This window comes from Anarrhichthys ocellatus, unplaced genomic scaffold (assembly GCF_004355925.1).
Source record: "Anarrhichthys ocellatus isolate YVR2014 unplaced genomic scaffold, GSC_Weel_1.0 scaffold118, whole genome shotgun sequence".
In the NCBI taxonomy this organism is placed as follows: Eukaryota; Metazoa; Chordata; class Actinopteri; order Perciformes; family Anarhichadidae; genus Anarrhichthys; species Anarrhichthys ocellatus.
Genome location: NW_022280148.1, coordinates 468,528 through 482,717, shown reverse-complemented (window position 1 = coordinate 482,717; position 14,190 = coordinate 468,528). Strand labels below are relative to the sequence as shown.

The window sequence follows — 14,190 nt, the reverse complement described above, 5'->3', positions numbered from 1 at the left end:
CCCCCCCCCCCCCCCCCCCGCCAGTCATTCTACCAATGTAACACTCCAGCGCTCCAACAGCCTCTTGGGTCCGGCCGGCACACACATTTCATCTGGCCTCGAGTCTCAAGGACCCCGTCACACAGAGACAGATGCTTTCCACTCTCTCAAAACCAGCTTTACCAATCAGTCCAGGACTCGGCCTGGAGCAGGGGCCGCACAGCTGAGGCGGGGAAACAACACAGAAAACAAGGCCCGCGACTAGCGGTGTAAGGGAGGTAGACTATTTATTTTGTTTTGTTCCCTGTCATCTTTTGCTGCTATTATATACAGTCTCTGAAGTTGTAGCGATGACAACCGATGTCCCTCTGGGATACGTTTAGTGTTTTTTCTCATCACCGGGTCTAGAGTTAGCTCTGGGCATCTGACTTACATTTTTCGTATTTAGTTGACACTCCATGTGCAACATATGCTTCCCCCTCTGCTCCAGTTTATTTTTAGGATGACTAAATACACATTAGCTCTGAATTTGCCCTAAATAAGCAGCTTCCCTCATGGGGACATGGCATGGATCGGTTTTTGTGCGAGACGTCTCGACAGCGTTTGGATGGATTGCCATTACATTTTAGTACAGATGTTCGTGCTTGATTTTTAAAAAAAGAAAAGAAAGATGCGTCCAATATTTTATGTTTAAGATCAAATAAAATGCACAACTAATGGTATTCCCCATGAGCCTCGGCTGCACTTTGTGTTTGGTGCCAATTATCAACTGTTTGCATGGTAACAATCCTAAACAAAGAGTTTAATGGTAAACATTAAACATGCATAACATCTGTATGGTAGCATGTTAGCGTGCTGATGTTAGCATTTAACATTTAGCATGTTGGAGACTCCACTTCACTAAACAATGGACTATCCAGTGACAGACATCCACTCTGCTATTGTTCTATCGTTCTCCCACACTTTAGCGACACTCGGCGCCCTTTGCACAAGCTGGCCCATACCAATCTGTTTCAGCTGTACCACAGCGGTCTGTCAGCTAAGAGCTATGAATCATTGCCAAAAATAGAGGGAAAACGCACAGGGAATCCTAAACTTGTGGTTTGGCAGTGGCTCTGACAACAAAGCCGGAAACACTGGCTGAGGGGTTCCTCCACAGAGCCAAAAGATGGCAGGGAACCTTTTGGGATAACGTGCATTTGTAGTGCGAGAGCATAAATGCAAAGGTGTGTGAATACGCATCACTGGCAACAAAAAAAAGGCCAACGCATCTTTTCAGTCTTGATAAAAGAAACCATTCTTTGTGCTGCATATTTTGAGAGACGAATGGGACGATGGCCGAGTGGTGGATTTACGAGACAATACCACAATAAGTAATCCACAAAGTTCAGACTGACGACACAGCATCTCTGGCAGTAAGTACAACTGAACTCCCTCAAAGTGTATCGATGTCATGTCCCTCTGGATGTTGATGATGGCTTAGTATATAATATAAACCTTGTATTTTTTGTATTTCCACAGTTTTGAATAGGAGTTCAATAGGAGCCTTGCAGAGCATTATTTGCTTTCAATATGGGCTGCACATTACTAAATGTAGTTTGCCAAATATCCCAAAAATATGATGCATACAAGTTTGTTTCAATGACAACATGCATTACGATAATTACATAATGCTCGGTTTGAAAATAATGAGAACCAGGAAAGATTTGTTTTGACTGCTTGTCGCTATTGTTTTGAATGTGCCACAGTTTTTACTTTGATTGTTTTTCCGGTAGATTAGGGCTCAGCTCAAGGGCAAGAGAGGACAGCAATCATTTCAGGGCCCTAAGCTGATTGTGGTGATGATGCAGTCCGCTCTCGAGAGGCAGATCTGTGGAGGCTGAGGAATGATTACCCAGTGGTTAAGTGAGACTGACGGGGCGCCAACATGCTTGATGATAAAAAGCAAAGCATGACTTTGTGACGATGTCCCATGTTGGTCCTTGATATTGTTTCCCCCCACTTCAGTAATAGAAATGTAAACACCAAAGCACAGTGCGTTTCTGTCTGAGGATTCAATCTCTCCTTCAACTAGGGGAGGACGACATGACCAGAAATCTATGCCACGGTATTTTTTCGTGGGGCGTTTGCATTGCTGGAATTAATAGTTTTCACTATTGCCAATGTCAATGCTATTCCAATATCTTAAGAAAGAAAAGACAACGGATGTTTATTGGCTGCAAATAAGAATGAAAACTAAATATAGACCTACATGTGTTTTGGGAGCATGCTATCATGAATATGATAGCATGTTGAATATCATGCTAGCATGATATTCAACAGGTATAATGTTACCTGGCGCAACATGTTCTCACCAACACAGCTGCTTTCAGTCTGAACGCTCAATATGAATCGCTCTGCAAATGAAGACTTTGAGCTAATTATTACATGGAAAACAGACAAACATACCATTAGGACCACTGACTCACAAAAATACAGACTGCTCAGAAATCTACTGAGCATCTATTTTTTAAAGATAAAATAGCCCAAGCAGGCTAGATGTAATTTCCTGTGCAGAGGCATATCAAACATGAGGCGATACTAGAAATGCCAGCTTGTTAGAAATGAGGGGCTGATGGACCAACTATGCTCTCTATGGAAATGAGAACAGGACATGGGGAGGGAAGGAGGGAGGACATTCAAGTCTCTGACTCTCTGGGTCCGACGTAATCTTCTGCCTGTCCCAGTTTGGTGCCGTGCTCAGGGGGAGACATCTTTTAACAGAATTAAGCCATGTAGGTCAGGGAGCGAGGACTATTAATCAACCATGTAAGTAGGGGCAGAGGATTGGACCGCAGAGAACCCAACACCGGTTCACCAGAATAACAATCACTTTCCATCCCCACCCTGGCAAGGAAATCTACAGAAATCTGATACTGTATACTGTACAGAGACTCAAACACAGAGAGTAGGATTACTTTCAATGTAAAGAGTAGAGTCAGGACACTTACAGATGATTCATTCATGACTTACAGCATTGCACAATTAAAAAATTATCTGGCAGCCATTACTGTAGCACAGATTAAATCTCATCCTTGAACAGATCCGGTTTTCATAAATACAAGATAACTTTACATAATTTCTGTCCTCTCCCCCATTAGAGCATCTGGGAGCGTCCTGAAGATTTGGCAGGAGAGAGTGCACACGGTGTACCGATCTAATAAAGCAGAAATTCTATTAAAACTGTGTTGAATAAAGCAGGCTGAATCACTCAGATGCTTTGCGTTGGCTATTCTTTGGGTAACTTCCCTACTCTCTAGGCTAGGCTAATATAGGCCGATATATCGGTCGAGCTGCGGGGAAAAGTACTGCCTTCACCAACAGTTGCAACTGTCCAAAGGCCAAACTAAATGACAGCTGCAAACATTTAAACAGGCAGCAGTTAAAGGATACGGCTACTGTTATGCTGTAGTTTTCTTATTGTCACAAAAAGACCAAACGTTAGTCCGTCTCTCAACTTCCTCCACGTTTTCCTGTCGGACCCAATCCTATAGGTTCTTCCTGAAGAAAAAAGTTCACAAATATATACTTTCATTAAAAAAAAAAATACAAAATCATTGTATTAAACAGCCGAGTTTAAAAGTGTATTTCTTGGTGACCATCATTCAGCCCCCCGAATACACATTCTGGTGAGTATTTCCAGCAGTAGGACGGTGTGCTCGTGATTGAGTCTAAATAAACTACAGTGAGTGTCTGCTCTACAGTGATAAAGGAACATGCGAGTGGCTCATTGACGTGCTTTTAATATTTGTTGGGCAACAGTAGAGCTCTATATGGCACAGAGAAATAAGATCTGTCAGGCTCCAATGCTTGTTAGAAGGATCCATTCGTTGATTCGGTCTTTTCATGGGATTTGTTGACAGTAGGAGACATTTAGAATATCATGTGCCATATGCAGCTCATCAAAGCTGGTTTCCACGTCCTTGCCACTGTATGACATGCGGCACAACCAGCATAGCCAAATGGAGCCCTGCTCAACTAGAGACTGATACCATGTAAATAAACCTGATTCAGAGTTATATAGTGAGTGTTATTATGAAAACAGTGCTCCCGTGGTGCTTCAATATCATCTCTGACAGCAAAACCTCCCACATGATAGAGCGTCTCTTTTCCTTCTATTATACCCCCTCTATATTATCCTGTACTGTGGGAGCACCAGCATCAAGTGTGTCACCTTGCAAAATTAAAAGGCTTTTGGAATGCAACAAGGTGACTCGGCGCTCACAAACACACATTTATCTGATTCATCAGAACGGCGTGTGGATAGGAATGCTGATGAGCGCCGGGAAAAGGTGTGAACCTCTGCGAAGTCAAGGAGACGGCGGTGACCTCGGAGCGCTGCGAACCCCTTATGGGAGAAACGCTGCGGCTGCTCGGCTCTTTGACTCACTATTGGCTCATAACGAAACCATCCCTGCCACGGAGACGAAAAAATCGTAAGAGAACGGAGCTAGAGAGCTGCACGGGGAGAGATGTGTGTGACGCACACAGCCCGAGTGGAATTATACACGTGTGTGTGTGCGCGTGATGTCTCTTGCATAACAGAAAAAGAGAGAGAAGATGTGAGGCTGAGAAGTCAGCACATTCAGGACACACCATCGGGCTGTGGTGCGATGTGACCTCAATGTATTAGCATTTGTCGCCCCAACGCAGCCTTCCAACACACAGCATGAAAACAGCCAGAAGGAGCCTCCAGAGTGAAACTATTTCCACACACGGGAACATAAGCAGACTTCGTTCATCCAGATCAGGTGCAGGTACATTCTAGCACACAAACACGGGAGCGGAGGCAACCGGACCGACGCGGCATGCACATGTGCAAGAGAGCGCAGGGGAGGTGAATAAAAGGACCTACCTCAAGCAGCTCGGGGAGCAGAAAGCACCATTACATTCACAACACAGCCTCTGAGAGAGGACGCGCGAGAGAGGACGCGCGAGAGAGAGGACGCGAGAGAGAGAGACATAGAGGTGACATCACCATATTTTTTCTTCCTCCTCCTCTGAAATGTAGGCTACCGCTGCAGGGCTACCGTTGTCGGCAGCAGTCAGAGCTCCCTCTCTGTGTGTGTGTGTGTGTGTGTGTGTGTGTGTGTGTGTGTGTGCGCGCAATGACAGACCTCAATCTATTGTAGTTGTGCAACCCCAACAGAGTCCTCAAACACACACACACACACACGCACACACGCACACAATAAAAACACCTGAATAAGTGACATATTGATATCATTCCTCTAAAGAAAAATATCATGTGTTAAATCCTCCATGGGGACTAGCTTAAATGTGACCCAGTATATCACCTGTTACAGTTGTTTGTGTGGCACAAGACATCAGTTTGTAGGGATTTTCTGACACCATATGTGAAATGAAATGAATTGAATGACTGCTCTGCTAACCAAGTTCCTGAGGGAAACCCAGAAGACCTGACACAGGGAGGCAAGCCTGTGACCTGCCACCAAGCAACAACTATGATACAACCTAGAGCGGCGGCACTCGCGTTCCAAAATGCCTATTTCTCAGGGCACGACGGCTGTGCAGCAACACACGTGTCATGTGACCAGTGACTCTTCTGTAAATATCAGTCTATAGTCAATATGAAGGAGAAGTTGATTGTTTTATTGCAGGGCTACACAGCGTTTTATGATCTGTCGCTTGGACAATTAAAAGAAAATATATATAACAGTATTATATTTGCTAGCCGCGACGCTGGTATTGTTTTCAGTGTGTGTGTGTGTGTGTGTCATCATGGCAAAATGTGCCATAAAGACACAAGTTTGCCAGGTGTTTCTATTTCTGTACGTCTGTGCACAGATTTGGTCACATCTGTCAAACTTTACAGATGTGTAGGTTGAGATCAAAATGAAGGTTGAGTACGAAGTTGGGTGTGGGGATGATTTATGTGGAACAGGACTACACTCATCAATTATTCATTTAACGGTTTTCTTTCAATCCAGTCTGGAACATTTGTACAATAATGATAAATGTCCAACATATGGACGTCATAACGTCATCAGAGTCCACTGTGATGTCTGCAAACGTCTTGGTTATCAGGCTCTGATCCGGCACAATTCTGCGGAACAATTGAGGAACATGAGGAATCACAGCTGAGCATTTCTGTCATATTTTAAGATCAAGACCATGAGCAGTCTTTTCCTCAAGCATCCTGTCCACTTGTCTGTGTGATTGGAGATTGTAGTGCTTGTGTGCGTCAACGTGCATGATGTGTGTGTGTGTGTTCCTGTGTTATTACATGTGTGATGTGTGTTTCAGTCCAGCTGCAGGAGAAACATGCTGCAGACAAAAGCACCCAGCTGTGAGCGTGTTCCTGAGGGGAGAAGAGGCTGAGCTGAGGTTGGTGCGCTAGTAATCCTGGGAAAAGACTCACACACTTGCACAAAATAAGCACCCACAATAATAATAATAATAATAATAATAATAATAATAATAATAGCAATAGCATGGCACCGCATAGCTGAGGGTGTTTGGATAAAGACAAATTAGTCAGTGAGTTCACCAGGTGGGCTGATCAAACAACAAATCAGAACAAAAATCTGATTTGACGATTTCATCTGAAGAACCTCACAGCATGTTTTTGGTTTTGTTTAGCAAATGCAGCCCTTCACCCTTCATAATTAAGTCAGAGCACCTCCATGGCCTAAAAACCTTTACTGCTTTGTGTGCTGTTCCTGTGAAGGAGTCTGGTTTCCATTTATTCAAAAATACAATCAACTATATTTCTGTGCACGGTAACATTCCTTAAACATGACAGTAAACATCTCGTTGGGGAAATCTGTCGAATGTACAGAGACATTTCCTAAATATAATCTCAATAGAGAAAAAAACATTCTATCTCACCCTCTCACATTATCGCTCAGGAGAGAGATGCATCGTATTCAATTGAATTACACAGTGGTGTGGAGCTTGAAGCACAACGAAGCTAATCTAGTATCCTAATATAAATGTAGACTGCTAACATTGGATTTTAACAGAAACTTTTTTTATATGACAACTAGGGGATGCTTAAATGTTGATAAGAACACAACAATTAGATGAGAGATAAGAGTCAAACTTATGAAAACACCTGTCTCTAAGGTCTCTTGGATTTTCTATCCCAGCACTTCAGGCGAAGCAGTAATATTATCACACCCTTGCATTATGACTGCTTGTAACGCTGGGAATATATAGGAGAGACATTTACTTTAAAAGAGCTAAATGCCATCCAGTCACTCTATCCTGCCTCCTCTCTGGTCTGATCAGCCCAAATCATCTGGGCCCAAAGACGTTGCGTGAGAGATGCGACACCCACTAAGTGCTGATTCTGTGTGAATAATGCGACTCGAGTACGTGTGAGTTTGCGTCACCGCCGCTGTCCCTTTCCCCTCCGACCGCGGCTTAGCCCGAGGGGATTAATACAGCCAGACCTTTGGGGATTTTTGGAGAAGTGCGGCTGGAATACGTCGCCGTCAAAAGCTGGTGAGGTTTTTGTTGACCATAAGTCGGCGTGGGCGCTTACACTCTCTCTGAGCATGAGCTCGGCAAAAGAAAAACACCTCCATCATTGAAAAGCAATACACTTTGCATCCCTCAGAGAGCTGCAGCTGCGCACAGGACTCTGGAGTCTGAGTGAGTGAATTAGGACACGAGGAAGCAGAGCATGTACAACACTTGGAACTCCTTCAGCTCAACAACAAAGCCTGAGCCAAGGAGAGGCTGTAACTGTATCAGTGACCAGATACGATCATGATGAAAAGTCGTACTGCAAACAAGGGTTGTGGATGTGATGGTGTACACCATGCGGCTGTGGAAATGTGTCCACCGGTAGAGATACGGCAATATCGTTCACACTACGGTGGCTATTCTCACGTTATTTCGCGAGATATTGCGTGAGCTTGTGATGTCCCGCTGCCTGGCAGGGTAACCAGATTTGGGCAGACAAGGAGGAAGAGAGAGAAGTTGTAAATACAGAACAGATCATCAACCCAAGATGAGGACGAACTCTAGTTACATGACCTGACAACTGAACACAACTTTTGACAGGGTTTAGTCGGCTTTTTGAATTAAAAGATGAGCAAATCCTGCAGGAAAGTTGTATTTTTTTTGTTGTTGTGTGGAAGTTCCAAATAAAGGAAATTAATCAAATGTATGTAGGGTAAAATTATTTTAAAAACAATTTCTTAATTGAAATTTATAAAACAATTACTGTGTCGTGATACATACCATCACCGTGATATGAAATGGCATTTACCGCGATAGTAGATTTAGGCCATATTGCCCACCCTATTCAGTCATTTATAGACTAATTACATACAACTTTATAAGATCTTGGAGTGAATGATTAAACATTAAATAGTATTTATGACCATTAGTGTCAATATCAAAGTTACTTTGATTGACTTTTTTCACATTATCATAAAGACATCAATCACTCTGCTACAACAAAAGTGTCCAATTCTTTTAAGATCAGTGGCTACTGAGCTGGACAAAAACGCCTGATGCGCAATTTGACACCCTTAAAAAAGAGCCATGGCTCTGGGCTTCGACACTGTGGATTTTTAGACGTGCGAGTGTTTGTCTCTGTATTTGAAAATATCATGAAGTTGCTTTTACATGGGGATAGAAAATGCAGCTAAAAGAGCAGCCTCCGCCACCTTCTTCCTTAGATTCCTCTCAGAGTTAAAAGAAAGAAAGCTGACAACAAAGTAGTTGAGGAAAAAGGCTTAATGAGCATAACTTTTGCTGTTGCCAATCGTTAACCTGAGAAAAACATAAAACATGCTGGGCTCTCGGGCTTGTCTAGCATGCATAATTGCTGCACCCTGTTTTAAAATAGAGAGACAAAGAAAACACACTGGGAACAGTGGGGATGGAACTAAAACATTACAGCACTGGGAAGCAGCAACTGCTCAGTCACTGAAATACCTTCTGATCAAACATCCCTCAGAGATTCCTTAGTACACGTATATTGCCTTTGTTCCTGCAGGAACATATTTAAAGCCACAACTAAAAAAAAAAAAAAAAAAAAAACCTTCAAAAGGCGTTTCCCGAAGCACACGAGTAGAGTAATACAGCAAAAGTAAAGGCATACTCTCGGGCCTTTGTTTCCATTGTGTTCAAGGAAGACAAGAATATATTGTCGCTGGAACAGTGGGTTTAATTCATTCAACAGTAGTCAAATATTTTACCCAGGGAGTTAGTTTTTCTTTACTGTCTCCTCTTGAAGATATTCCGTGGTGCAGCCCTCAGTACAAAGCTAGGTGTGGTCAGAGGCAACACCTACGGTCCAAGCCAAGATTTAATGAGTCAACTCGTGAGCTCAGACACAATGGGGTTTTTTTTGGGGTGGACTGTGGAAGTGGCTTTAATGACAGTTATGCAGCAAAGCAAGATTCCTTAGTGACTCATAATACCATTTGTGGGAAACAAAGAAGACTCATAATGATTATACCAAAGAGCAAAGGAACACATTGTTTGGGAGGGATGCTTTATTTAACTTGTCAAGATCTTTCACACCTAAAGGGTGACTTTGGGCTTTTTCAACATGTATTTTTAAATGTTTTTGTGTCCAAGGGACTGATGGGGACAACAATTGTTATTAGTGTGTGTGTGTGTGTGTGTGTGTGTGAGAGAGAGAGAGAGAGAGAGAGAGAGATAACATTACAGAAAGAACCCTACAGAGAAACAAACACTTTTTCTTTTTCTTTCGCTTTCTGTTTGTTATTGTGTCCTGTGACTTGTTGCCGGGAGACAGCGGTGGAAACGTGAGTAAGAGTCGGAGAGAGAGTTGTGCCGGTGTTGTGTTATCTGAAAGATTCTCAATGTACTACGTTTTGATACGAATGTCCTCGGTCAGGAAAATCTCACCCTAACCTGACTTGCACACCGAACACACACGGTTCGGCACACATGAGGGTAAATTGTGATTAACCATCATAGCGTGAAATACAGTTTTACTGCCAATCGGTATTCGGCGATATTAAGTCAAATATATGCTATAGGAGATGGGCATTAATGCTTTATAGATGCCAATCCCTGATAAAAAAGTTCCCCACATCCTGTGAGCGAAAGATGAGTAAGGCCATTTTAAGGAAGTCATGTTCATGTTTTCCACTGGATCAGAGAACCGCTAATCTGGATGGTCACACGCGTTGACACGACAACTGATCCACGATCACAAGTCAGCTTTGGAGGAAATGGCGTAAGTAGATCAAAGGATTTGTCCTTCAATATCTAGACATTTGACATGATGTCATTCTCAGTTTGTTAAGGGCTTGAGTCAGCGAGACATACACGTATTTTAAATCTGTAGCACAGGCCAACACTGCATCTAAAGCTGCTTCTGCTTGAGTTTCCCACATTAGGTGTACAGCCTTGAAACCAGCAGATCTCTCTGTGATACAGAAGGAAGCTGTAGTTCAGGTGGGCAGTAATAAGGTTCCTCTTCTTCCGAAGCTATGCTCTGGGGGACGACGAGGGTGGACGCTGAAGTTAATGGAGTTTGACACTAAAAAAAAAGGGCTTGACGCTCCCACGCTGCTTCATCAAACAACAAACTCTGCTCAGCAGTGGACCTGGTGCGAGGCAAACACTGGAAACCTTTCATCACCGGAGACAGGTGCATATTAAAGCCATGTTTGTTCAGTTTTGTTTGATGTACGGGAGCCGAGGGTAGTTGAGCTTCTCAGAATAATTAAAACGGAGACAATGAACTGGTTCCATTGGAACAAAACCAGCTGTTTTGGATGGTAATAAAAATCTGTTGAACCACACGCTTAAGTAAAGCGGGCCGAGGCCTAACCTGACTTGCTTGCCGCTTGTTGGGCAAATCCCCACCGACAGGAAGTGCGAGGCATCTCGAGCCCATCTGGCATTTGTCAGAGCAAATGCATCCAATCAGCCAAACCACAGCCAGTGGCCCGAGTGTCCCAGCTGGGCAGATTACGCCACGCTGATGCACTGGCCTTGGCATTTCAATAACTTCAAGAGCGACGCAGCGTTTGTTATGGCTCCTAATAGTGCGACTGTCCGGAGGCAGGAAGGGACGAGGCTGTCGCTGTGCCTTGCCAACAGGTGAATATTTGCTCAGTAAGGGACTGAAATTAAGGGGGTCGTTTTATTGTTTCATAACGCGGTTGCTGTGAAGCCATTTGAGGACTGATACTGTGATTAAGGACAATAAACGCAGATTTCACGACGCTTATAGATTATACCCTACACTGGTATCAGCTGAGATTAGCACTCACCACATTTTGTCCTACTGATATTACCCACATTATCAGATTTCTCATGTGCAAACACATAAAACAATAAAACGCAAATGAAAGCTACTGTGAACACAAGGCCTTTCAGTTCTGGAGGTACATGTGGATGTACAGTATAATGTCCCACAACTAAACACTGATGTGTCCAATTGTATGCATGCACCTAATTTACCTAACGTGTCGTAGGAAAGAATCATTTATGTAAAGCAGGAATATACCAGGCCTTGTTAAATGGCTGGTATCCAAAGAAACAGCACCTCTCCTCGCGACAAGTTAGTCCTCCCAGTTAGTCCTGCTGTCCCAGCACTTGGCATAATTAATCAGCATCATTATCATAACTGTGCATCTCACAGTAAATGTCCCACTGAAGCCCTATTTTCCTTGGCGATAGTTCTCCATAAAGGCTTCATAATAGGTAACAATAAATAGAAATTGCAAAAAATTGCCACTGCGCATTATAATCTGGTCTTGAGTCCAGAATAACACATTTGCTGTAGCATACCGTTTGCTTTTCCAGTTCGGTGTTCCCCCTACATCATGAGCGAACAACCCAAACAAAAAAATTATCTATTTCTGTTTTCCTTTGCATGAGAGTATTTATACTTGTACTCCCAAAATTAGATTCTGCATTCAAATGTGGATCTGCGTGTGTCTGCCAGAGCAGTGAGCAGGCAAAAGGCTGAGGTTAGAGAAGGGCAGAAAGGAAAACTCCATTTGGATGGCAAATGAGCAGGTCGCTGTTGTGACCGCGATCCTCCCCTCAGCAAAAGTTTGGCATGGAGAGTCTGGGATGACCCTTCATTTACATGCAAATAAGCAGCGGATGGAAAACATGGAAATACAGTATGTCAGTTGGCACAGGTTCACAGAAACAACCGACTGGTGCTTTCCTCATTGACTCAAATTGCCTGACGTCAATTACAAGTCAATCAATTCCTATTATCAGGACTATTATATGCAAACGCATAAAAAATATGTGAGGCCTTCAAATTAAGAATTAGCTACCAACTATAAAACCTAATTTAGGATCCACATAAATGGTTGCCATCAGCGGCAACCACTTTTTAACATGTAGAAAAACTGGGAGGGCAAACATGGACCCCAGTCTCTTTAACTGTATTATGAGAGGGGATTCAGTTAAGAGAGCCAAGATACACTGGAGGTTATCTCTTGAGGGACCCACAATTCAACACTTCATTGCTGATGGGCCAAAGGATCTGTGGCGGGAATCAGAGCAAAAGCCCAGAAAACCAACATTTGAAAGGGAGAGAATGGATGCTGGCAACCACTTTTAAAGGTTTGTGTTGAGCCCTTTATAGAAAAAAAATACAAGCAAGAGTGGATAACCAACATAACATGTTATCTGATATCAGATATCTGAAAACAGACCAGGATCTGCCAGATGCATCCGTTGTCTGACACAATTAGGAACAGGCCAGTCTCCTGTTTCTGCTGCTGGCTTCTGTCAGGGGAAAGTGGTAACAGAGCACCAGGGCTGAGGAGGCTGCAGACATGCAACACTGCAGCAGGATCATATGTTTGAGGGTGGAGGGGTAATATGTAGACAGCAGGGGAGGTCAGGTAGGACAAGCAGCCAGCAACATCTTCAGCACCCCAGGCTGTTCTAGAACCACACCACAGCCAACAGGGTTGCTAAGTCACTGTATTTCGCCATGAATCTCCCAGATACAGTGTGGCTGCAGGAAAATCCGATCAAGCATCCATAGCCATTCACCACTTTGCTGCATACAGTAGCACATCGCGTACTAACTGCACAGCTGCAAACAAGCTAACGTTACACACTTGTAACTAGATGAAGATTAGTCCCAAAAAATGTTCCCGCCGGGTTATGCAAAAGTCGTACGGGAAGCGTACGGAGAAACTGCTCGACTTCCTAATTAGCTGTTGCTAGCCCGGTTTATTACATAACAGTACGCACTGCTTGACTGCAGAGTCACGTCTGTGAACTCGCAACAGACTCTCAGAGCGAATTGGAAATTGAGCTAACGTTAGCTGCGTTTAGCCAGCATTAGCAGGCGGTGGAAGGCAGCATTCGTGTTATGTTTTTGTCATTGGGTTTACGTGGCACTTAACGTTACCTTTGCTTCGCTGGGGGTCTCCCGGTAGGTTGTCTGACTGGCTCACGGAAGAAAAACGCTGGCTGTAAATGTGAAGGCACTCCTCCGGGATGTATGTCTGACTGCTAGCTGTTAGCTAACGACGTGTTAATGTTTATTACCAGGTGTTCACTGCCCCTGCTTGTGATGGCTCGCGTCCTCCTCTGCCCAGCGGCGTCACGTGGGTCCAATATTAAAGCTTGAACAGTTAAAATCTATCTTCATTGGTATTGGTATGCTTTCTACTGTCTATCGCCTACTGATACTCAGCCAACTTGATAACCACTAGTCCACGCGCACGATTCTGTCGTGGTTCGACTGGTAACCGGTCAATGCAAGCGGAATGCACAATATTTCCGGTTACAAATTTCAGACTAAAAGCCGCGCACGAAGATACACTAAATTTGCACAAAAACAAACAAAACAAATCATAAAAATCGTACAGGAAATGGGGCATGACATTCCCTTTCTATGCATATCTAAAAAAAGAATGTGGGCTTCTTCTTCGTTCTTTTATTGTATAGTTTCTGTGAATACAATTTTCATATTTTTGATTTGTTTAAACATGTTTTTTTTATTATGTATTATTTCATTATTAGTGCTTTCTCTTTACTTTACTATATATATATATATATATATATATATATATATATATACATACTGTATGTATAAAATCATATGATGGTAGAATTAAAAGTAGTAGTCCTGTTTTTATTTTGAAGGCTGAACATTCAATATCCTGTCTCTAATCTATAACGAGGTACCTTGATGCAACAACTGCAGACTTCCTCCCTTGTTTC

At 43.2% G+C, this 14,190-nt stretch overlaps 1 protein-coding gene across 3 annotated transcripts in view; it reads right to left on the bottom strand.

Moving 5' to 3' along the window:
• The window catches only part of osbpl8 (oxysterol binding protein-like 8), an 86,655-nt gene extending 72,952 nt beyond the window's left edge, over positions 1 to 13,703 (bottom strand). The window contains exon 1 of one of the 3 annotated variants that reach the window (XM_031876884.1): positions 13,373 to 13,703. The gene's annotated coding sequence lies outside the window, so the exon portion shown is untranslated. Of the gene's footprint in view, positions 1 to 4,873; positions 9,644 to 13,372 lie in introns of those variants that run through there. The other 2 variants (XM_031876886.1, XM_031876885.1) reach the window with 2 other exon arrangements.
• Between the last annotated feature and the right edge of the window lie 487 nt (positions 13,704 to 14,190).